The sequence below is a fragment of the Leptonotus elevatus genome, chromosome 5 (genome assembly GCF_054856555.1).
Source record: "Leptonotus elevatus isolate MCC_2025b chromosome 5, RoL_Lele_1.0, whole genome shotgun sequence".
NCBI classification, from domain to species: Eukaryota; Metazoa; Chordata; class Actinopteri; order Syngnathiformes; family Syngnathidae; genus Leptonotus; species Leptonotus elevatus.
The window spans coordinates 23730931-23754768 of NC_141243.1; the positions used below are offsets into that span (position 1 = coordinate 23730931).

The following is a 23838-nucleotide window of genomic DNA, read 5'->3' on the forward strand; positions in this document are numbered from 1 at the left end:
GGGGGGGGGTCGGGGGGGGGGGGGGGGTCACCCTGTATATTATATGAAATATACACATTTCCAGGAAATTAAATATCAGTCTTGTATTTAATGGTTAGAATGGATAATTTCATTCACTCTGAATCAGAATCCATGTATTTTCAATGTATTTCAATGTATTTTCCAAAGTGAACTAAAGAAAAAAGATGAAAAGTATGAAGATTATTGCAATAACATACAGTAACTTCCACTATTTTTTTTCCAACTTAAACTTTGTTACTATTATTGAATTAATAAACAGAAAAAAAGAGAATACGTTTGGTATGAACGAAATATGCCACTGCAGGGGCTTGTTTGATTTTCATTTATTTTTACCCCCTAATGTTTATCTAGCCTTTATGAGGTAATTAGTTTAATATTATTTCCGTATGTCTATAGATCCTCCATGCGGTTGAATACAAATATGGACAACACACTACCGTTTTTCTGTATTTTCTATGTATATAGCATATATATATTTTTTGTCATTACAGAACACATTGTTTCATATATTTGTCAAAGTTGTCGAACTTGCAAGTTCTGTTTCAATAGTCTTATGGCATAAATGGAATGTTTTTAGGTCAAGGATTTTGTTTATTTTCTGCCTTAATGCACGTGTACACATCTGTTGCAGCTGATTATTTCCGACTTGTGTAGGGTATCAGACACCATTACAAGTTTTAACCATAGTAATTATCCTGAGGTTCAGTTTGTAATATAACTATGAGTGGAAAGCAATTAATTATCTGTAGGTCTTACCTGTTATTGTGACACAAGACTAACAAATAAGCCTTCAATTTATTCCAGTGTTTCCCACAGATTTGAAATCTACTTGGGTGGGTGCACAACGGCGGGTGAGGATTGGCGGAGTCTCAGTCCTGTTACTACGTCTCCTCTAGCCTCACGATCCACAACGTGACGGCGAACTAACATTAAATGCGGTATATCTGTTTAGTTTCTTTTAAAGTATATTTTTAATACATTTTAATACATTTTCTTGAAAACTTCTTGGGTGTATTAAGATGGTGTGGGAAACACTGGATTCCACAGTGAAGACAAAACAAAACAATAATAAAAAAATAAAAAATTAATGATTTTTTTTTTTAATATATATAGTAATAGCAATAACATCTGCAACAGAATCAGTTCTGAAAGATTTAAGTAAAACATTAAGAATAATAAAATTATGTTCACATTAAAAACTATGTGTAGTAATTGTTATATTGCTTAAATCTTATATTGAAATAAGTGTATATCAAATAATGAAAAATGCAGCTTGTGGTATTCTTTATACTGTATACTTTATTACACAAACTCTCAATTGAGGTCTTCTCACAGCAGACAAGACTTAACATAACTAATTACTTGTAAAAGCAAATATTATTGATCTCAATCAAGTTATATATTTCATTTTTGTACTCAAAAGAGGCATAACCACCACAATATTAACATTTCTTTTATCCATTGCATTATCATCATCGCATCAAAGTTCTGTTGAGTGACATCTCATTGGTCAGATCAGGCGCTCTGAGACATTTTACCGCAGTTTGCATTCATTGATCAGTGAGTTATTCTCATGTAAACCCACCGACAGCAATGAATGTTTATTGCAGCATTTTCAAGTGCAGCCAAAATGCCTGATCCCTCCCTCCAAAATAAATTCCTCTTCAGCAGGCTGCCAGTATGCATCCGGTGAAATGCTCCCGGTATATTTCAAGAAGACAGTGGAACACGTGCTGTGGCGCCCCTCAGGGTACAGTCAACGGTCGATGGTTTTGCTTGGGTTCAAACTCACCGACAGCGTTGAATGTTCACCGTGGACACCGACACAGATTTTGGGCTTCACCGTTGCTGTTTGATCGATGGCAGATGTTTAACTGGCCGTATAAATTCAACACACAAGAAAACTCACGACGCGTTCATTTCCACTGTTTAAATGCTCTTGCTGTAGCTTCAATTTGTCTCAGACTAGTGGAAAATCCCACTCTACTCAGACCCCTTGTTTTAAAATACCCATATTTAAATTATGCAGTGCTTGTAAATTTGCCACAGTATCAGTTCTGTCTGTTATTTAGGTTCAGCTTTCATCAATTGGTTAAAAATGGAATCCTTCAAAGTTAAGTGCTCTTTAACTTCTTGCTTGCGTGTTTCTCTTGGCCTGAGTGGGTAAGCCGTGTGCCAAAGTGCGTTACCACCCATGCTCGTGTTGAGGTTTAAATGACGTTGACGGCAAACCAGAAGGAATGAAGAAGAAGACGATGATGATGCAGAGGCTTGGCTTTCCTTAAAATAGCTCTTCAGATATGGTGGTAAACTTGCTCATCGTTTTATCTTCGTCCCCGCCTTCTTCAAAATTATGAGCAGCGCTGTCGGTCTCCTTTGCGCCTGCAGCAGAAGGGGGGAACAAAAGAAGGGGAAAACATCTGAAATAGCATGAATAAAAGGGCAGAACATGTTGTCAGTCTGGCTTGTGGAAGCAGTCGAATTAATGCTTCTGTGTGTGATCAGAGAATGTGGCTGTGCCCCACAGCTTAGTGCACTGCAGTGTTGTGCTAGTTAGAGATTACTGTTCCCTTTACCCTGCGCTGAACCTCAGCTTCTGCTCTGGGAGTGCGCCTTCCTGTGTTCGCTTCTTTGAGGTTGGAAAAATCATGCAGCCATGTTTTATTAATGCTCTCAATGTCTGTCTATCTGTGCCTCCGCCACAATACACTGTCGTACTCCTCCCTGGCTTGCTTGCTTCCTTCAACCCAGATGAAGAAATGTAGAACACTGTACCGTCTTTGTTCTCCGTCCTCTTTTTGTGATAAATTTAGGCTTTCTAAAAATTTACACATTTAACATTGACGGAAGTGAGTTTTTGTCTGTCAATGTAATCGTCAATCCGAAGATAAATTCGTCAATCCGTCATTGAATGGCGGTTGACGGATGCCCACCTCGAATGACGGAAACAGTGATGAATGCTCATTTTGCTACGCAATCGACGAATGACGGATTGACGGTTTGGCTTGAAATATTGATGGATTGATGATGACGGAAGAGTGTCCCGTCACGCTCAAAATTCATTGACTCGCCCACCTCTGCAAATTATATATATAACTAGAACTAAATGTTATTTGGCAATGTATCACGATACATTTTGTGCTTAGCCGAAAACGATTTTTTCGATACCTTATATTGGCGTGCAGCGTGTGCAACACCAGCTGCACTACAAGCAGCCAGCCATAATCTGCTAAACCGAGGCAACTAAGAAAAGAGAAGAATAAGAAATGCTTAAGGCCAAAAGTGGAGTAGGTTTGTAAGAACACCTTAAGTTTCCATTGAGAATCAAGATTTTTTTTTTATGGGATACTATAATACAAAATATTCCCACAAATGTAATCAGTACACTCACACACAAAATTTTTTTTTCTTAACACATTTGTTAAAGGACATTTTGTACAAATAAGTGAGAAAAAGAATGACAACTTGTTAATTCCAGGCCTAGCAGACATGTTGCTATCCATAAAAGTCATGGAGGTAATAGAAAATACTAGATGTAGTCTTTTTTGTTGTGAGATGCATTACATTTTTGCATTAGTTATTTTAAACTGAAGATTTTGTAATCTATGCATTATATTACCAACCTTACTTTCATGTTGTGAGTTAAGCGCAGTGTTGGGAATGTTACTTTATAAAAAGTAATTAGTTACATTTACTCATTACTTGCTCAAAAAAGTAACTGAATTAGTAATTGAAATATTTCATAATAAAAAGTAACTCATTATCGGGCAAAGTAACTATTCTCACTACTTAAAAAAAGTTTTATATCAAATAATTTGGATTTGAAAAAAAAAATACTCTTCTTATTATTATCATTATTTAAAAAAAATATTTTTATACAATGAATTCAAGTTATGTCCAGGCTATAAAGCGTGTTTTCATAATTTTTTGTGAATATTTATGGTACACAAATGTCTTACTCCATAATGACAGATATCATACTATGTTCTACCACTGCCAATTACGACAGCAATCATAAATCAATCAATCAGTCAATTAATAAATTTATTTAAAAAATGCTGGATATATGGTGATTAATTAAACTACTAGGCAAGTTTTTCACGAATGTGTCTCTATGACTTATCTTTTCTTTAGAGTTGTCATGGTGCTTGAGGAGTTGCGACGTCCCATAATGGTTCTTGGTGGAACAGAATTGTCAGTAAATCGCTCCCTAGGGCAGCCGTTTTTTGGTAGATTTCTAACAATTTTATTTTGACCAGTCTTGTCAAACGAACCCCGAGTCAGTTCCAGGCTAGGGATGTGACTCTTGCTAATAATGCTAACATGTTCACTTTGAAGGAAGACACGTCGTGACACGCTTCCCGCGGCACCTAGAAAATAAAAGTCTCTACGCATTCCATATTGTGACGAGGTGCGACAACAACAGTGCCTCTAACTGTGCGCGAAATACATTTTCATGAATGGACTTGGAGCAAGCTTTCCGGAAAAACTGCCTCCTGGATGCCTCCCTGGAGAGGTGTTCCATGTATGTCCCACCGGCGGGAGGCCCTTGGGGGACGACCCATGACACGCTGGAGAGACTATGTCTCTCGGTTGGTCTGGGAACGCCTTGAAATGCCGCCAGAGGAGCTGGTTAAAGTGGCTGGGGAAGTCTGGGCTCCTCCCTCCTAAAGCTGCTGCCCCCGCGACCTGACCCCGGATAAGCAGTAGTAAATGGATGGATGGATGGCGAGTACCGATACCAGTTATCGGAAAAACCCATGGTCAGGGCCACATTTGTTGTTTGTTTTATCTCCATGTTGCTTGTTAGATGTCTCCTTGCCTCAAGAATGTATCTCTCCCCATTTCCTTGCTTTGTGTGTTTCCATTCACAGACAAGTAGTGAATAAATTGTTTTTCAGTCTCTTTGGCTCAGGCAAAAGTGGCTTCCCTCTTTGGCACTTCGAATCGTTGGCTGTGTGCCACACTACAGTACAGAGCCCCCTCCAAAGACCCCCCCCCCCCCCCCATTATCAAATAGCTTTTTACTTCCATGGGTTTCTTTTATGTTAACTTGCTACATTGTAATTGGTAAGCATGGCAATACTTGCTTGTCCATGTTATTACTGGCACTGGTGCTATCCCTAGAAACTTTGAAGAACTAACAAACTTGCCAAAGTATAGCATTTAAAAATAGCTGGGCAAGCATGAGCGCTTGACAGGGCTTGAGTGAAGAGTGCAACAATGTGACTGAACTAGTGTGAACCCTGCATCATCAGCACATTCCAGGGGTTGGACAATGAGAAGCACACAGTGTGCTCTGTCGTGTTGCCGGCCGCTCTATAGCCAGGCCTCCATGCTGCTGTATTCAAAGCGGGTACGAACTGAAGCAAACAATAATGAAGTCATTACTTCATAACATTGACTTGGGACTTGTGTGTACAAGAAGGTTAAAGGTATGCAGTGTTACCTGGTGACATGGCACTGTGATTGAGTGAACGTACTGTACTGTAGGCTGTGAGGGAATCTGTTTTCGTTTAGGGAACGCACCGGATGTCAGTTTGAGCACCACACTAACAAGATGAAATATTTTACACTTCTGAGAACAGTCTGAATGCTCAAAATAAACTGTGTGAATAAATTGACACCCCCATACACTACAACGCCGCATATACCCATAATTTATAACAAGACTTGATATATAAGTAACTTCATTCATCAAGAAACTGTCACTTTTACTACAATTGTGCAGAGGTGTCAAATCCAGGTCCAGAAAATCTTCCCCCCTCCTGTGTGTTTTGGGATTTTGTCATGCTAAAATGTCCCTTTTTTTCACAAATCCAAGGTGGCAACCCTGGCTGCCAGTTATTGATCTGACATGCAATTTCAAAGAATCTCCAAGGCAATGAAAAGCTAAACAATATGATAAACCTGCTTAGGAAAGAAGCAAGATCACCTCCTCATTTCATATGGTGCAAACATTTTGTCATAGTTGCACCCTTCACAGGGCCACCTTAGCTCAGATGCCTGCTTAAAAATACAAAGACTCGGATCCTTACAGCAAATGCACTTACACGCTTCACTATATACCATCATTCCACATTTCAGTGCACAGAGACTTATTGAAATGGAAGTACACAGCCAGATAAAATCTCAATCACCAGCATTGCGAGTGAGCCTCTCTTCATGGCCAACTCAATCAAATTCAACAAATATGCTTTAATTACTGTACCAGTCATAACAAGCTTAAAGTCAGATAGGACGTTTCATGCAGTCTTGAAGTAATATGTATGATATTTGCCACTGCAGCTACTTTCAGTTTATGTCCTATATCGCGGTCACGCTACAAAATTGCGAAGTGCAATAACAGTGCAGATATGAAATGTAAAAGTCGGGCTGGAAATAATTCTCAATATTACATTACAGATAATATAATTGGCGGTTTATGTACTTTAAAATGATGCAGATTTGGTTTTAAAGTACGTCATTTGGCTGTAAATTGTAATGTAATTGTAGTTTGTTGGCATGTTTTGTGAATTGATGTACAAATTTTTTTTATGTTTGTCGATGTACTTTCAAGGATGTTCCCTCCACTGAATTTTTGTGATGCACATTTGATGAAGTCTTTTTTTTTCTCTTTTTTTTTTACTCAGTAACTGGTTAAATAATTTAGTTTATTCATGAAAGTAACATGTTATAATCACTTAAGTGCTCCACAAACATTGCCATCAGCAAGGATGAGATGAAGATATTTGTATAATTCTAATTCAGTAATTGTAAATATAAATTTAAAACGATTCTGAATTGTGCAATAAGTCAAGTGCAATAAGTCAAGTCATAAATGTAAGAAAATACTTTAAAAATCATGTGAACAGTAAATATTTTATTTTTTTTAAACAATAGGACTAATGCATTTATGTAAAAAAGATATATTATAAATAATGGATTCATGGTTTTATGAATTGATATCAGGCTCTAAAAGGAAAATCATTTTGATATTGATTATTCAATTTTTTAAACCCAGGCCTAATTAAAATCACAATCTTTTTTTTTTTTTTTCTCAGGTCAAAACAAGAACAAAACCCTAGAAATCATGAGGGAAAAACTAGTTTGTTGTAGTACGAGTCTTTCACAGCTTCCTCATATCCTTTTCCTGTGTTAAATTCTAATGTATTTAACCGTTCTGAGTCAGCAAGAGAAGAACGTGTCTGCACTACTAGTATGAGAGGCTAGCCGGCCCTGCTCCAGTTGAGGGACTCCTTCGGGCCGACTGCCAAGCCTTTCCAGAATCACTCAGCATCCACGTGCCATGGATCATCCTGCCAAGGCTGCAGGCATTCACTAGCAACCTTGACTATAGCCAAGCCAGCCTCTTTCTCCACTGCCAGCTTGCTTCTCAGCATTAACCCGTGACTCTCAATGGTGGCACTTTCCTCGAACGCATCACCCACCCACACTCTTTCTGACTTACCTTACCCTGTTTGTCTTTTCCTCAGCTTGTCCTTGTAGCCGTCAGTATTCTTGCCTTTTGCTCTGCTGATGGCCCTGTCTGTTTACTGTGTTTTTATTTATTTATTTTGGTCAATATCTTTCGTATCTTTTTGCTGTGCACCTTTTTGAACCCAGTACAGAAGCACTTCATCATGTCAATCTGGCTCTCGTTGACTTATCCACTTGTGCGGCGCGCCTGAGGAAACCGCATTGCATGTCACACTCCTCGCTCCTCTCCTAAGCTTTGTCGGCTCATTTCATGAATGCTGAGGCTGATGAATATGTATCGCACAGCTTTTTTTCCCGCTGTAGTTTGGAGAATTTCTAATGGGATGAAAGCGCCCTTTTGTGGGTGTCGTCTGAATTTAACCATGACATTTTTCTAGAGTCCACCCCAAAAAATGTTTTCATCTTCAACAGACTCAGACGTGCAGACTGGCCGCACCCTGCAGTAATATATCTAAAATGCCCCTCTGTCTACTCTAGTTAATATTGTCACAATTGTGATTTTTTAAAATTTGAATATCCATGAGAGACAGAAGGATAAACCAGACTGTTTGATTCTGACTTTTTCTGCCCACATGCAGTCTGTTCTACTTTTACAGCCTAGCCACAGGCTCCGTGCCTGTGGCTAAACGACTTTTTTTAGGGCTAAATAACCAATCAAAAAGAGAAGTTATATGCATAGAGTAGTTTGAGCTGGAATATGCTTTTCTTTTTTTTTCTTTTTTTTAAATGTAGTAATCTTTTTAATATGTATATTAGTGTACACCCCAAACCCATTAGTAATAGCCACCAATGAGTAAAACGGATGTTTTAAATGTCACTTTTGGTCTTATGCAATGAACCACATATTTAGCATTTTTGGTTGAATACCCAATCACTATCTACTGAGACTAAGCCATGTCCTATTTTGTCCTGGTGCTCTATGAATCCCATAAATATTAAAAAACAAACAAAGCCGAGTGCGTTTCTGCATCACACTGTGTCCTAAATCCACCACACTGTGCTTTGCGCTCCGGTGGCCTGATCAACTTCGCTTAAGTTAAGATCCTCTTTTTGCCCCGCTGCATTACAACACACATGGTCCTGTGTTCTTTCAAAGCGATGGCTAAAAGCGTGACACGGGAAGTAAATGAATACTTTGGTGGTGAAAGTCGGCTAGGTTGAATTCAAACGCTGATCCGCCGCATAGAACTTTGATGACTGTTGAGGCCGGTGCTTTTCTGAGTTGCTCGGAGACTTAACCCTCCTCCCTGGCACCTTCCTCCTCTCTTGCGGAGGAAAATCTCTGCTGAATTCATGTCTTCTTTCAGATTTCTAAGAGGCGTTAAACCTTTCTGGATTAAACGAGGTAATCTGACAGGCAGAAGATTGTATTAGCCAGAGTGTTGGCAGAGCTTTTAATTTCTCCTCTCTTTTCATTTCCCCGCTCACAGCCCGTCTCTCCTGCTGACCTGCTAGATGGTATTATTTTGTCTTTCTTTTGAATTACAGAAAAAACATCCACATCCTCACCACTATTCACTCTATTTCCCCCTCTTTCACTATCTCCCCTCTTATGCTTTCCCCCTACCTCTCGCTCTTCTCGCAGTGACAGCATACTTATGTGAACCCATGATTTATCATTTGCTAATCCGTGCTGATTATGGAGCTTTCTGCACAGTCCTTATCTGTTGCTGAGGCCGCTTTTCACTCCGTAGCTGCCAATTATCTTTCAGGCTGCCTGCAAACAGACTTGTCTCTGTCAGCCAGATGCAGAACTGCCACCAAACCGCTTACATTTTATATAAAGGACACATGCGCAGCTCTCCAACAACTAGCTGCCTGGATGGGGTTTTAGTTAAGGCTTTTTGGGTTTGAATACTTGTTGAGATAATTGATGGATATTTCCAATTCAGTCTTTTTTGTTTTAGTAATCTTCACTATCGACTCAAGCCTTCATCGTAAATCATTTGCAAGTGTAGCGGTAGCGTTGGGCAATAAATCGAATTCATTCGATTAATTCAGATTTTAACTCATTTGATCCCAAAAACGTATAAATAAGTTATATTTTAAATATTACCATGCTGCCAAAGACTTATGTATATGTTTTATTTTTTTAATTTAATTTTTAAATTTTTTATGCTAGAGCATACAGAAGGCTTTGGTGCAGCCTCTGAACTGAAGAGAATGGCTGAAGCAGTGGTAGTTATTATAAAATCGGCCAGCAGGTGGCAACAGAGTATAAATGAGATCAACCAGGGCCATGTTGCAAAACGCTCTTTTTCCCACTGTTTTAAACAGATTTGTGAATAATGATGAAATTTAGCTATATTCTAATGCTAATTTCTGCAAAATGGAAAACAATTTTCCTGATGGAAGAAGACACTCTAATCTTTTGGTAAATTCCATGTTTTTATAGCAATAGAACACAATCTTCTGTGGGCCTTGTAAAATCTGTCAAAATCCAGTAAAACAGCTGGGACCTAAGGGGGTTTTCTTCAGTGAACATGGCTGGGAGTGAATGAGTTAAAAATGGAAACGTTGAAAATTAGCTAAAGTGTGAAATGGAGTTTTGTCTTCTGGATTATTTGAAGTTGTTGTTTTGATGCTTAGTCCCATCCAAATGTTTTTGTGAGTTGTAATTTTGCCCAATGCTGGATTGGTGGTTTACAAGACATGTTTTCAATAAATACCAACTATTGTGGCATTTAAGCACAAACAATGGATGTTAATTTTATGTTAAAACAAATTTTGAAACGGTATATATTATTGTTGTCTGAACATTTTGCACATTTTTGAATTAATGAAACCGTTAAATAAATGCCTTTTGGGTTTATTTGATTAAATATATTAAAATCCTAATCGTCCTGAATGGCTGGAAAAATTGAGATTTTATTTTTTTGGCCAGTCCTGTGTAGCAGCATAAATTTTTTTTTTCACTTCCCTCGTTAACAAAGAAAAAAATGCCTAATTCTGCCATGTTGAGTTTTTGTGGTTGTATCAAGTTTAAATGCTGCTTGGTGCTAAAACCAAAGAAGAGCATTTATTGCTTGGCTTGCATTAATTTAACTTGACACGGCACGACTTGAAGCTTAGATTTGTTCGCATCAAGTTCAACATTTTGCTTGCGTGACCAATCTAGCAGCGGCGCTTCGGTCTGACAGCCGCAGTGGCAATGCCTCAGTGTGACTCATGCCACACTTGAAGCCAAGGTTAGTGACAACATGAGGTTACGGCGAGCGAGGCTACGCCTGTGGGGAGGGTATGCAGATCACGGCGCACTCAGCTGATGTGCTGTCCAATTGTCAGAGTAATGGGAAGTGACGTGCACATCAGAGCAATGTGGGTCAGAGCGCCAGATGACCGGCCTGCGGCCTGTATCTGCTTTATTAGGCAGGCAATGTCTAATCTGCTGTAGTTCGACCAGACAACATTCTCTAATCGACCCTGATATTCACTGAGCACACATTACCATCTTCCCTCACAAACTCACTTCGAGCATGGATGGGCTTGCGGATTTGTCATGCAAAACATTCAAATATTGAATGTTAAATTATTGTTATTGTTTAATTACCCATTTCATTAAGATATGTGCTCTTTTGGTTTAAACATGGCCAAATATGCATAAGCCAACTTTTAGTGCCAATGTTATTTTGCACTTTGACACAAATGAAGAAGCCTTATTTAAATATGATTTGACTTTGCTCTTCTTCTTTGTAGTTCAAAAAAATTTTATCAACAAAGGAGTCCTATTTTAAAGCTTTTTTTTTTTTTTTTTGCAACGTGGACTGGGTTCAGATTTTTCAGCAAGCGAAAATGGGTCGGATCGACTTTGAGCTTAATAGGATTCCCATGACATGGTCAGAGGCAGCTGTCTGCAGGGGAGGAAAAAGCAAGGAAGGAAAAGGTTCAAATATAAAGACGGAGCTGATGGGGGGTGGGGGGCTCAAACTTTTGCGAGTGTTTACTTAGCACCTGTACAAGTCCATTGCAGCCAGAGAAAAGTAGCACATGGGGGCCTTGAAGTGTTCTGGCATTTTCTGCTCAAACAGGTTTTTTTTTATGGCAGGGGGAAGGAAGACGCCTAGAGGAGTTGAGTCTCTGCGAATCTGCCACAGCCTCATCAAAGGCAGTAATTTCCTGTTCATTTCTGGCTCCCATCCCCCAACTCCGAGCTCTTGTCTGCTAATCCCACCCCTGCACACAACCCCCACTCCCACCCTCTCCCAATCCCCACCCTGGGCCCCCCTGGTGCTGTCCTGCCTGCCTGTGCTTCACTTTGCTGCACTCCCGGTCTGAGGACTGCGGTGGGAGGCTATATGCTTTGTGTCCGGGGCTTGCAGTTCAGTTGGGCACTAACAAATCCTCATTGTCCCGTGCAAGAGTGGTGTCAGAGGAGACCGTCACTTGTGTGTGTGTGTTTGGTGGTGGTGGTGGTGGGGGGGGTGGGGGGGTTGTACTGCTGTCTGGTTTCTATTCAAATCCAGGTACACACAGGCCTGGGAGGGAACAAAGCGTGTAGAGGGGCTTATAGAGCGTCAAGCATGGGGCCAAAGTCCTTCGAGGGCTCAGCTGAGTCCAGGCAGGGCTAAGTTGAAGGGTCGTAGGAGCTGCTTACACAACTGCTGCCCTCTCTGAACTGAGCACATTACAATAGCTCTACAAGTGATGCTAGGAGGTCCCATCATCTGAGAGACAATCAGGCAGGAGATCACATCTTAGATACTGAGCTGACAATAGAAACCCAAACAATTTATAATCTTCACACAGGTTTGTCAACACTATTTGGTTATTTGAAATCCCTAAATGTAAAAATACGGCCACCGTAATACTTAACCAGTTTGTAAAAAAATATATATATATTTTTTCACAATTTTTATCAAGAAATATCAAACATGGGAGACTTTGAAGTTTGAGTCAGGCCGCCACAGAAAACATGTCTGTGACGTTAACGGTGATGTGGGCTAAGATGTCTATCAGGATGGCAAGACTCTACATGTGCAGGTATTTTACATTGCTTTCTACCGAGGTTAGCTTTCTTATATGAAGACTTGTTTTTCCATGAAGGGTTGTTGTTATTCAGCTGGCTTTAATCCTTTGTATGTTTGCAGCAGCCCTGTGTACATCTGTAGGCTGTAGGGATGTTTTTGTTGTTGTCGTTACTCTCTTACGCACTCAACATTTTGCAGTGGATTAAGAGCTTTGGACAAGAGCAGACCGGGACAAAAAAAGGACACATGGGAAAAGCCATAGTTTCCTGTCACGGAATACATTCCCATTTCTCCCCATGTGAGTTGACGGGGAAAACCAAGGAAAAAGGAAACATAGCCGCTGCGAAAAAGACATTCTCTCCTATTCGTCATCTATATTTAACCACCTCTAAATTTAGACTTCCTATTCTGCATTTCCCCTTTCTTGTTCGCAAATTTGAAAACAGTGGCAATGAATCAATTTCGGAATACCAAACCTCACCGGTGCAGAATGATACACACTTAAAAGATTGACACCAATTATTCTTATCTCCTTCAACTGGCATGGAAGGCAAGTTGGAGAGGCCGGGAGATCGCTTTGAGAAGCAAAAAAAAAAGAAAAGGGAAAAAGAACAACCCTTGTGGATCACCTATGGGTGGGGATCCCCTCCCATGGCGGCAGCAGCTGGCTGCCCCGTCCCTCCGCTTCGGCCTCTAATGGCTGACCTGCCCTGTCTGGACTGCCCCGCTCGCTTTTGTCTTCTGTCTGGCTCAGTTCCTCCCAGTCAAACATAGCTACTGCCTGCTGCAGTCTTCATTCCCACAGAGCAAACACACGCACACACACACACACATACTTTTCACACTCGGCACACTTTGTCCAGCACACACAATCTCTGTCTCGTTGCACTCTCTCACATACATTCTTCTCAAAGTTCTCCCACACACACACACACACGCACACACACTGTCTGCTTTCAGGCACACAAAACATTTACACATTCATCCACATTAAGGTCACACATGTTTTCTGGAAGTAAAACAGTTAAAACATTATTTGACACACTAATTGTTTCATTAATGGCAATTAAAATGTCAAACTTTAAGCATTAAACACTATAGTCAGGCAAATAATGCACACATGTAAAAGTGCTAGATATGCATTTTCAGTCAGATTTTTAAGTGAAAAGAGAAGGTCAATCAGTTTAAATACTTACCGGCAGCGGGACCAAAAGTTGGGCGACAGCAATCTATGGTGGCTGTATAGTAGAAATGGGGCACCACTTCCAATATTCAGGGGTAAAATATAAACTGGCTCGTGTGGGTAAAATGGATTGAAAGCGTCCCCTCTCTGTCTGTATGTCTCACCCAGACACATGCACAAACACACACTGGAGCACAATCCTGACATGCACTCTTTCAGTCCGATCTCCCTGCCGCCAGTGGGACCTCAGCCAGGAGTTTGCAAATACAAGTGGCTCACAAATCTCTCTCTCTCTCTTTTTCTCCCTCTCTCCCTCACTCCCACCCTCACGCCGTCCCTCTTTCCCTCTCGCGCCTTCTACACAGCTACATAGATAAACAAGAAACCACATTCCCACATGCATCCACCCCCCACTCTGCACAGATTCACACACTCACGTGTGCACGCACGGCCGCACGCACACACAAATATACACGCAAACACACACAAAAGGCAAGACACAAGTTAGGAAACTGCTCCACATTTTTGTGCATGCACTATATGAGACATTTGATGGACAGCAGCACATAGTGTCATGTGTGGAACGAGGGTGGCTGGGATTGGCTGGAAGCTTGGGAGCGGAGGGGGAACACGGGGTGCTGTGATTGGTTTGAGCTTACACCATTAAAAGGAGAATGCTTCACTATTGAATCACAGCCAGCATGGGTGGAGTCTTTGTGTCGTGGCGCTGAAAGAAAAAGGGGGGAAAAAAACATCCACAGGGACATATGATAGAAAGTATGATCGACTTGAAGGTGCAAATCAACATTGTTGGAGGACTTTACTCAAGAATACAACTGAACACTCTATGGAGTATACAGTGACTATGTTTACATGCAGGCAATACTCCTTTTAAAACCTAAATATTGGCAATATAAAAATTTTGAAAGGCCATGTAAATGCGCGCAATAACCATAATATGCTCTTATTCGGGTTTTTAAAAACCCGAATAAGCCCCTTGAGTTACCCCTTTCATAACCGAAATACTGGTTCATATAAACGCAATCGCAATACCTTGAATCAACGGGGCATTGCTTTTTGTTGTGCGCATGATCACAACCTCTTCTTTGTCTCCTTTTCCTCTTCTTTGCTTATTTGTATTTGCAAGGAATCTTGGTCTTTGTAGTCATAATTTGTATGCGCAGCGCTGTCCTGCTCGCTAAAGGACCCTGCCTTGAATACATTGATTTCTCCGCTCAGTTTTCACGTTATTTTCTTTCTCTACAACGAAAACGCCACAGTTTGTGCCTATATACACGTACTGTAAATACAAGTATATAAGTCCGTGCTTCTGGCGTGAAACCCACCGGAAATACTCAAGCCGAAGTCAACAAACATGACGCCCGCAGTAAAGAACCACACGAAGCGAGGAGAAAACCGACTACTTTATTGAGCATGGTGAGTGACATAAATATGCCTTTTATTACAGAAATTACGTTTTTTACGTGATTACGTTGTCCGCGCTTCGCGGTCCAAACGGGGTATTCCAATCGAGCACAAATGAGCATGTAAACGTGTTACCTGGATTTTTTCAGAAACCGGAATATTGACCTTAACCCGAATATTGACTGCATGTAAACGTAGTCAGTGTTGTTTATAACTGAAGCTTATCCCAGCTGACATACACATTTAAACAAACAACCATTCACAAAAACAATCCACCTGTGGGAAATTTGGAATCTCCAATTAACTTATTAGGCATGTTTTTTGAGATGTGTGAAAAAAGCCATACTACCTGGAGCAAAGCCAAGCAAGCATGCAGTCCCCACACTGAGATGATCTAATGGAGAGAACCCAAAATTGTTATTTTATAACTTTAATGTAACAACTATAAAATATGTGAGTATATCATAGAGACTGAAATTTAAAAACTCAAGTATTATCGATACAGAATTATTTTTATTTTTTTGTGATCGGACACATTTATTTGTGGAAAGGAGAAGTTCACTTATCCTACGATTTCGGCTATCAACACTCGAGCCTATGTCGGGGTTGTCACCGCTTCCTGATGTGATGTAGTCTACGAATTCCTCTCGCGTGATCACAAGTGATCGCACAAAATCGAAGAGCAGCAAAATGTGTCGGATGCGTTGATTATTGCTGATGTTTACTGTGTGTGTGAGGCGAGAGCGTTGTGGATGGCAAAAAAATGGCAAAAAAAAAAATTGCTTTGGAAAATATTTCTTCTCGTCTGGGAACCAGCTTTTATCCACTTATTCCTGGGGGCTCTGAAGTAGAAATTATTATGGGCACAACTTTCTGTGTGACACAGGAACTAGCAGTGAGCCATTTGTTACAGTGGCTTTTGTTTCATGGAGCGGTTTATTTAGACTTTTTTTTGTTTCCTAAACGATCATGGGCCCCTGTAACATTTAAAAATGTTTTGTGCAGCTTTGGAACTTGTTGCGCTCTTTGTGGTTGTAAAGGACCACATGCCTGGAACACTCAGGAGAAGAGAGGGGTGGAGCCATCTATTGATTACCACATAGTGGTGGTCTTGGCTCCGATGGGGAGGGGAGATGCCAGGCTGACCTGACAGACCTAAACGTATTGTGAGGTTTTGTTGGGAACGTCTAACAGAGTAGCATGTCAGAAGGAGTTTTAACTCTGTTTTAACACTGAGTACAAGTGGATAATGATTCGCACCATCATTATCAAGGCGGCCGACCGGGGCTGTGGCTATAAGGTGGTCCGTACCTGTCATGGCGGCAATCCCTGAACCTGTTGGCTGACACCAGTGGCAAGGGATGCCGTCAAGTTAAGTCATATCTGACCTTTTTGGCCTGTGGAACCCCCCAGGCAGCTGATTGGCTCTGGCTAGTCAAACGGAAAGCAGCTTCAGTGGTCACCGAGGCAAACACTCGGATCTGGGAAGAGTTCAATGAGGCAGTGAAAAAGAACTTGAGGAAACTCTGGTCCAACGTTCGGTATCTGAGGAGGGGGAAGCAGTGCAACATTAATAGTGTGTACAGGGAATCCTCGAGCTACGTCGCATGCGACCTACGTCGTTACGACTTTATGGCGCCCGTGCCTCATCCGTAGCACCTTCTTTTTTGTTAATTTTCCACAGTAATCACGCCATTTTAAAGTTATTTAAAGTTGTGTTGTTACCTCCAGCAACGGACGTCCATCAGCCGGTCAGCTCGCCATCAGGGGCGTCACATTTCCGTGTTTAAGCTTGAATTGGCTCTGCTCCGCTGTCCATCAGTAATGAATGTCCGTGCGGAAACATGAAATATTGGTTCCGCCGTCTTTCGGGTCACACAAATATGTTTTTTTAAATTACTGTACAAAGTATTTTAATATAAATGTTAGTGTTGCACGGAATACCGGTACCAGTACCGTACCTCGATGGGTTGGCGTCAAAAACGGCTCTGTATCATTTTTTCTTAGTACCGGTACTTATATAATAAATACGAGACAGCCCGCCAACTCTGTTTTAAAGGCAGGTACACATACACGCATGGCCACCTGTCTACCGATATGTGGAAAACGCCTTAAGTAAGCGACAGGCCTTTTTCAGCGTGTGTGCGAGAGGGCGCATGAAGATGGCTTCACTTACTGAAGCACTCGCTGGACGTGCACTCCTCGTTGAGAAGCATGAAGCACTAATTAAGGCTACAGAAATCAGAATATTTAATGTTGAAGTTAACATAGTTTACATAGCTCTCTTGTAATTTGATCAAAAACACAAATTTTAGTGATATATTACGATACATCTGCTACCAGTGTCCTTACAAATCAGTCATGCACATGTGTTTCCCTTGATGATGACGTAGAGAGGCCTGGAGCACTGCCAAGTTCTTTCATTCACAGCTGATTAGATCATGCTGACCTGGATAACGTAGCGCTTCATGTTAAGCAACGCAGGCCTTTTTATCAGCCTGACCAACAAACAGGGTCCCGGTCCTAGGGAAGGGAATGGGCTCTTTCACACAACACTGTGTGACGTCATATCCTTTGCGGATACCCGGTTTACCCTATTCTGGTTCCACTTTAGCCCAATATGTTAGCCAGGTATTCATACCCTTGAGCTAACAGCCGAGCTTGAGCCTTATTCATTTATTTTTTCTCTACACAAGAAGAGCACAAATACCTTGAACATCGTTGTGTTGCTGTCTGTTGCAATATGCACATTGTTGTGCCTTTTAAGCTATCATGGGTTTCCCAGCAATGTTGAACTTGCTCATGATTACGTCACAGAACCGTGTAATTCCTGGACATTGCAGTTCATGAAAAGACTCGTTAAAGAAAGAGATCCAGAAACTAAAAATGACTTTATTACAAAGATTCACTGCATTAGATGACATAATTTGATTCTATAAGATAAAATGGGGAAAAGCTACCCAAAGCGTTAATCATCTGCACAACCGTAACATTGTGAGGTTTTTCATGCTTCTTCATTGGCATGAAGCAGAAAGCCTGCATAGCCGCTTGCGGTCTGTCTTTATTTAACGTGAATAAATTCAAACTATTTGTTTCGGTTTAAATAACTGCAAATGTTAATAATCAATACATTGCATTACACATATTATATTACCAAATGGGCTTGTTAATTAACATATTGATCACCAATATCTGACGAAACCATAAAGTAAGGAAGGGTTTTGACTTCATATCTGTGGATTTAGTATTCAACTACAAACCCTTTATCTAATTTGCTAATGCTTGCTTTAGAGGAGGAATTTCAAAGACAATGTACTTGTCTTAATGCTAAGTTTGAACAAGTCCTTTAAACACTGCATGTAGAATAATGCAATTGTTCAAAACCAGAAAGGACTGACCCATATTTCGGCAACATTGGACATTACATGTAACGTAATGGTTGTGTGAGTTTGGTGTTTTAAGCACTTGAGCGGCCCACATTTGAGGTGACATAGCATATAAACTGTGATCATGTACTTTTTGTTACGTGCCATGAGGCAAAAACAAGGCCAGGCCAGGACCAGGACAGAGAAATCAGGTGCAAAAAAAATATTTTTTAGCAAAGTAGTGACATTACGAGATGTGCCAGGGCTTTGAGGCTTGTGTTGCGCAATGGTCGAGGATTGCTTCGTTTGGGGGAGGAGCCAAAAATGCCCGAAGCCTCGCTGGCTTTTATACCATTTAACTGCTTTGGGAAATGTTTCAGATTTTTCTGCAAAGTTTGATCCCCTCTAGCAGCGTCTCCACTCAAAGTTTGTGTGTGTTTGTGTTGTTTTTTGTTTTGTTTGATAGAGTCACGGCCAGCTCATCGTTTGGACAAAGACATTGCAGTTTTTAGTAGCGTTAGCCATTTAATTTTGCAAGATAGCTGGAGAGTAGAGAAAACGAGCGTTATCGAGCACTGTGCACAGTACTAGGAAGGACAGTACGACATTTGTAGGGTGGCTGGCACAGCTGACTTTCAGTGTAGCGGTAAAGCACGCAGCTTTCATACAATTTTCCAGTGGGCTCTAGCTTCGCTTTTGGCAAAATCCTTTTTATCACATTAAGTTATATATATATATATATATATATATATATATATATATATATATATATATATATATATATAAATAAAATGTATTTTTCACCATGTATTTTATTTAACGGTTTGTTTGTGTTCCAAGAAAATGTTGTACAATAACAAAACCTTACTGGGAAGGGAAAAAATACTGTCTGCATCCCAATTCACTTTGTGACCCTTTGAAAGGGTGAGAAAAAAAAAGTACACACAGACTAAATTATTATGCCGATATACTTTTTATCGATAACATTTATGGTACAACTTCACTACTTAGGTCAAAATAGACATGAAAATCATCTACAGTATGCATCACACATTGTGTGGTTAAGATACAGCTGCTTGTCATTATACACCTGAGCAGCAGGTGGTTTCGTGTGCACATGAAGCTTCAAGAAATGAACCCTTCCTCTAACCAATTGCTGAAATGGTTCGAAGCCTGCATGAGGCTTCATCTTGCCATCACTAGCCCAAAAAAAACCTCACAAGATCCCTTTTTTCAGGGAAAAAAATCATCAAAACAAAACTAATAGGATCACAAAACTCAAGACTGGAACACATTTCAGGAGGAGCAGGCAGCAACATGGCAAGACACAGTGTGCTTGACTAAGGATTCTTCTACGCAGAACAAAGGGAGAAACTGGCTAAATAGGCTGCAAGCTAATCAAGCTGATGTGACTCAGGTGAGGAATTGAGGCTCTGCCCACGAGTTCGGCCCCGCCTCTTGTCATGCTCCAGCACTGCAGAGAGCAAAGAAGCAGGAGCAGGCAAGGCAACATGGCACGGGCGAAACAGAACTATGACACTTTCATCCCACATCAGTAAACTCAAGGCCCGGGGGCCAGATCAGGCCCACCACATCATTTAATGTGGCCTGCCAAAGTAAATTATGTGCATTGACTTTGTATTTCTTGCTAAAATACCGAAGTTGCAAATTGCCTTTGCTTTTGCGAGCATTTTTGGTTACCAAGCCCCCATTTAAAATAAAAGTAATAATATTTAACACAAACAATTTTTACTGGACGGTTGTGTAAATGAAATATCCATCCATTCATCCATGAACTACCGCTCATCCGAGGTCTGGTTGCGGGGGCAGCATTTTCAGCAAGGCAGCCCAGACTTTTGTGTCCCCAGCCACGTAATATGTATGACCAAACATTTATTTGGGTTTACAATCAAAACGGCGTTCCAAAGAAAACCCAAACTATTCTGTGGCCCAAAATGAGTTTGACATTCCTGTTTTAAATTACTCCAAAATATTGTAGAAAGTCTTAACGGAACAATTCTAAGATTCACAGTACATTGTAGAGGTCTATTTTGCAAAGTGTTTTACTCCTAGTGTATTTAATTTGTATGTAATATAGAATAAGAACTAATTATATTGCAATTGTATATGTGATCTGGCAAAAGAGTCCTCATGTGCCCAAAAAAATCCAAATTGAGATATTGATATATTCAAATTCTGCACCCTTTAAAATTATATATAATACATGGACGCACCTAAAAAATTGGCAAAGTTAAAGCAATTTTAATATTGGAAGGTTGAAATCCCTAGTTTTGAGAAAGGGCTTTATAGTTTTGGTACTTGCATCTTTCAAATGTGCATAGCAACCAGTACCTTAGGAAAAAGACACGAACCTTAAATTTTCACGAGCTGTTGAAATATCAGTGGAAAGTCAATTCCAATCGCAGGTAAAGCCATAGTCCGAGATTTTAACCCTTTAAAAGTTTTGTAAGTTTGACCTCTAAACAGATGACATCAGCCTCAACTTTGAAGATCCCATTCAGTTTACAATTCAGCTTCTGAGGCATCAGCCAAAGTTTGGTTATTTTATTGTTGTTCCTTGTTGTATTTCCTTGTTTAAACGAAGTTATAATACCGCAGTGGGAAATTTGAATTAATAATTTTGTGTGACTTAAAAGTTTATTTGCAATTTGGTGTGGCCTGTGACAAGTTTATTGATAACATCATGGGTGTAATGTCTCAAATCAAATGCTTTTGGTTACAAATCAATTCATTAAGAAAGAGATCCCGGAATTGAAGATTATCTCTGGATTACAAAGCACGGTAACCGGACGACGACGTGCTTCAAAGGTATGACGGCGTTTTATGACATGCGTCATTCATTCTTATGTTATGGTGGACTTTGACTTTTTTTGGTTGCTATGTCATCCATCCATCCATTATCAGAACCACTTATCCTCACAACATTTATATAAATCATTTATGAATGACGTTTGAGGCAGGAAATCCGGGTTGCTTTTAAGCAAACAGGTGCCAAGATGCGGCGCTTGCTAGCAGCTTCGCTAAAAACACTCCCTAGTTACGATGCATACTGTCTAATATTTGCTTATTTTCATACATTTCTATAAAAATAAAAAATACGTTTGTGCTGCTGGGAAATGAAACTAGAGACCTCAAGGAGGCTATTTGTGGAGAAATCTCAAAATCTATATTTTCGTGCAAACTACATTTTCATGCAAACTACATTTTCGTGTGTAGTTTGTGAAACATCCTTCCGACAACCGGACCATTTTGCCGGAGCGGGTCACATATGTATGAATACATTGTCTTGAAGTCCTTATAGTGTGAGTTTTTATTTTATTATTTTTTTTTAGAGTATGAATGATCAGAATTTTGACGGTCTTGAGATTTCATTGTACCCTGCATAGAATGTGGACACTTTTTGTTGCAAGCAGCAATGCGCCCCGAGATTATCATGCTCTGAAACGCCTCTTTGTTGTGCTAATGTGCACCCGGATATTATCTCTGTCCGTATCATTCTTGATTGTGTAAAAACAACATTGAGGGGATGCATCATTGTATGTTTGTTTGGGGAGGTTATGTTGGAGGAGGTTGTTGCTGCAGCATGTCCTGCAGCTGTGTTTACTATGACAAGCCTGTCCTCAACCTGCCGTAGCCAGACTAAACACATCAGACAACTTTACCTGCAGGGCTTCCTATTTCTGTTCCGTTTGCCGTTACACTTGACTTGTGAGTTCAGCAGGAATGTGGTAATGTTTTAGAGTCTCTGTGACATGGCTTTGCAGGAAAATGTGTAGTACAAGTCTCCATGAAGTAGTATCACTAAGTGATTAGTAGGTTAGTTGCACTGTCCGATGTGCACTGACCTGATTGAATTCACTGACGCAGGTTTTTATATCCATGTAACAAATGAGAAAAAGGTCACTGAACTGTGACATCATTGGTGTCTCTCTTGTTGTATGTACTGTGTACCAAATATCCAGTTTGACTTTTATATAAGCAAGGGAAGGTTCTACAGAAATTCAAGTGACGGTCTTCAATGCAGCCGTATGATTCCACATTGAGAGCTGGTAGAATGGGCGATGCATAGAGGGAGAGAGCAAGATGAAATTCTCATCCTTGGTTCAGATCCCTAAGAACGCTTGGGATGGCATGATCTTATTATCACAGCAAATTTGCAATGTGCAGAGTGGGGAAGATTAGATGCGTCGTTGCCTTTGAAGTGTATTTTCCAACCATTGTGCAATGGCAAATTCCATCAAGTGTAGCTGGGGTAAGAAGCAAGGGCTATAAATGCTGCCACATTAAAAGCTGTCATTTGCGAAATTTGATGAAACACTCTCCAAATCTTACTGAATGAAAAATATGTAGCCTATTTCAGCAGTGTCATTCATACTGGACTGTAGATTAACTACACATATAAATGCTTTACACAAACGTAGATATATGCAGTGCGTTACATATGCTACTTAACATAATGTGGTACCTTAGTATCATGGGAGCTATGAGACAATGTGCTATTTAATAAAGGCTTCAAAAGAACAAAATTTGTTCTTGAAAAATCTTATCGTGCCACAGAAAGGCTAAGCATATTGTTGTATATGAAGATGGTCAAAATGGCTGAAGTACAGTGTAAGATTGGTACATATTAAGGACAAAGCTTTATACCAGGACTGTACAAAATTCAGAATTGAATTGAGAATGACCCCTAAATTCCAATTCCATTGTTGAACTTTAATTTGAATTGAGGTAGCAATCAGGAAACAGAATTGCAATTTACATTTAAATTGCAGGAAGTAGAATTTAATTTCCAAGAAATTCAAGGAAATTTATGGCGTAAAATCTATTTATCAAACTCTTTAAAATGGCCATTTTGTTAGGAGCGCACTCGTGAAATACACGGTCTCATTCTCACTGATACGTGATGAAAATAATTTTCTCTGACTTGCATTGAATTTAGTTCTACTTTCTTCAATTCAAATCAAATTCAGTTCAACATCCTGCGAGGTAGAATCAATTCCAGTTCAAATTCATCCATTGAATTGAGTTCTCAAATTCAGAATTTTGGACAGCCTTGCTTTACAGGTTACTGATAAACCATTGCAGTTTCATGTGGTTGGCAAAATATTAGTATTGATGTGCTCACGCTATATCGCTAGTGTCAGGCCAAAACAATGTGCCTCCAAAAATCGTCACTTGTCAGGAGACGCCATAAACGTGTCAATTTCAGGTTTTTTGTGTGTGTGGTTTTTTTAGGGGGCAGGGGGGTTTGCTTTACACCATTTGCAAACTCAGAACGTTGTTCAAAATGTGTCATTCTGTTATTGACAGTGAGGAGCCAATGAAATTTAACAGCTGCATTCAGATGAGAGGAGCACCGTGCTTGCTCTTCACCACG

General features: G+C 40.2%; 1 protein-coding gene and 1 long non-coding RNA gene across 2 annotated transcripts in view; one reads left to right on the forward strand and one right to left on the reverse strand.

Annotated features, from left to right (window-relative positions):
- The window catches only part of nr6a1a (nuclear receptor subfamily 6, group A, member 1a), a 130431-nt gene that overhangs the window by 36875 nt on the left and 69718 nt on the right, over positions 1-23838 (forward strand). The gene's annotated exons all lie outside the window — the stretch shown is intronic.
- Positions 1303-13919, reverse strand: LOC147174413 (uncharacterized). The gene is made up of 2 exons (XR_015094867.1): positions 13664-13919; positions 1303-2403 (listed from the first exon to the last, which is right to left on the reverse strand). It is a non-coding gene; the product is annotated as an uncharacterized LOC147174413 (long non-coding RNA).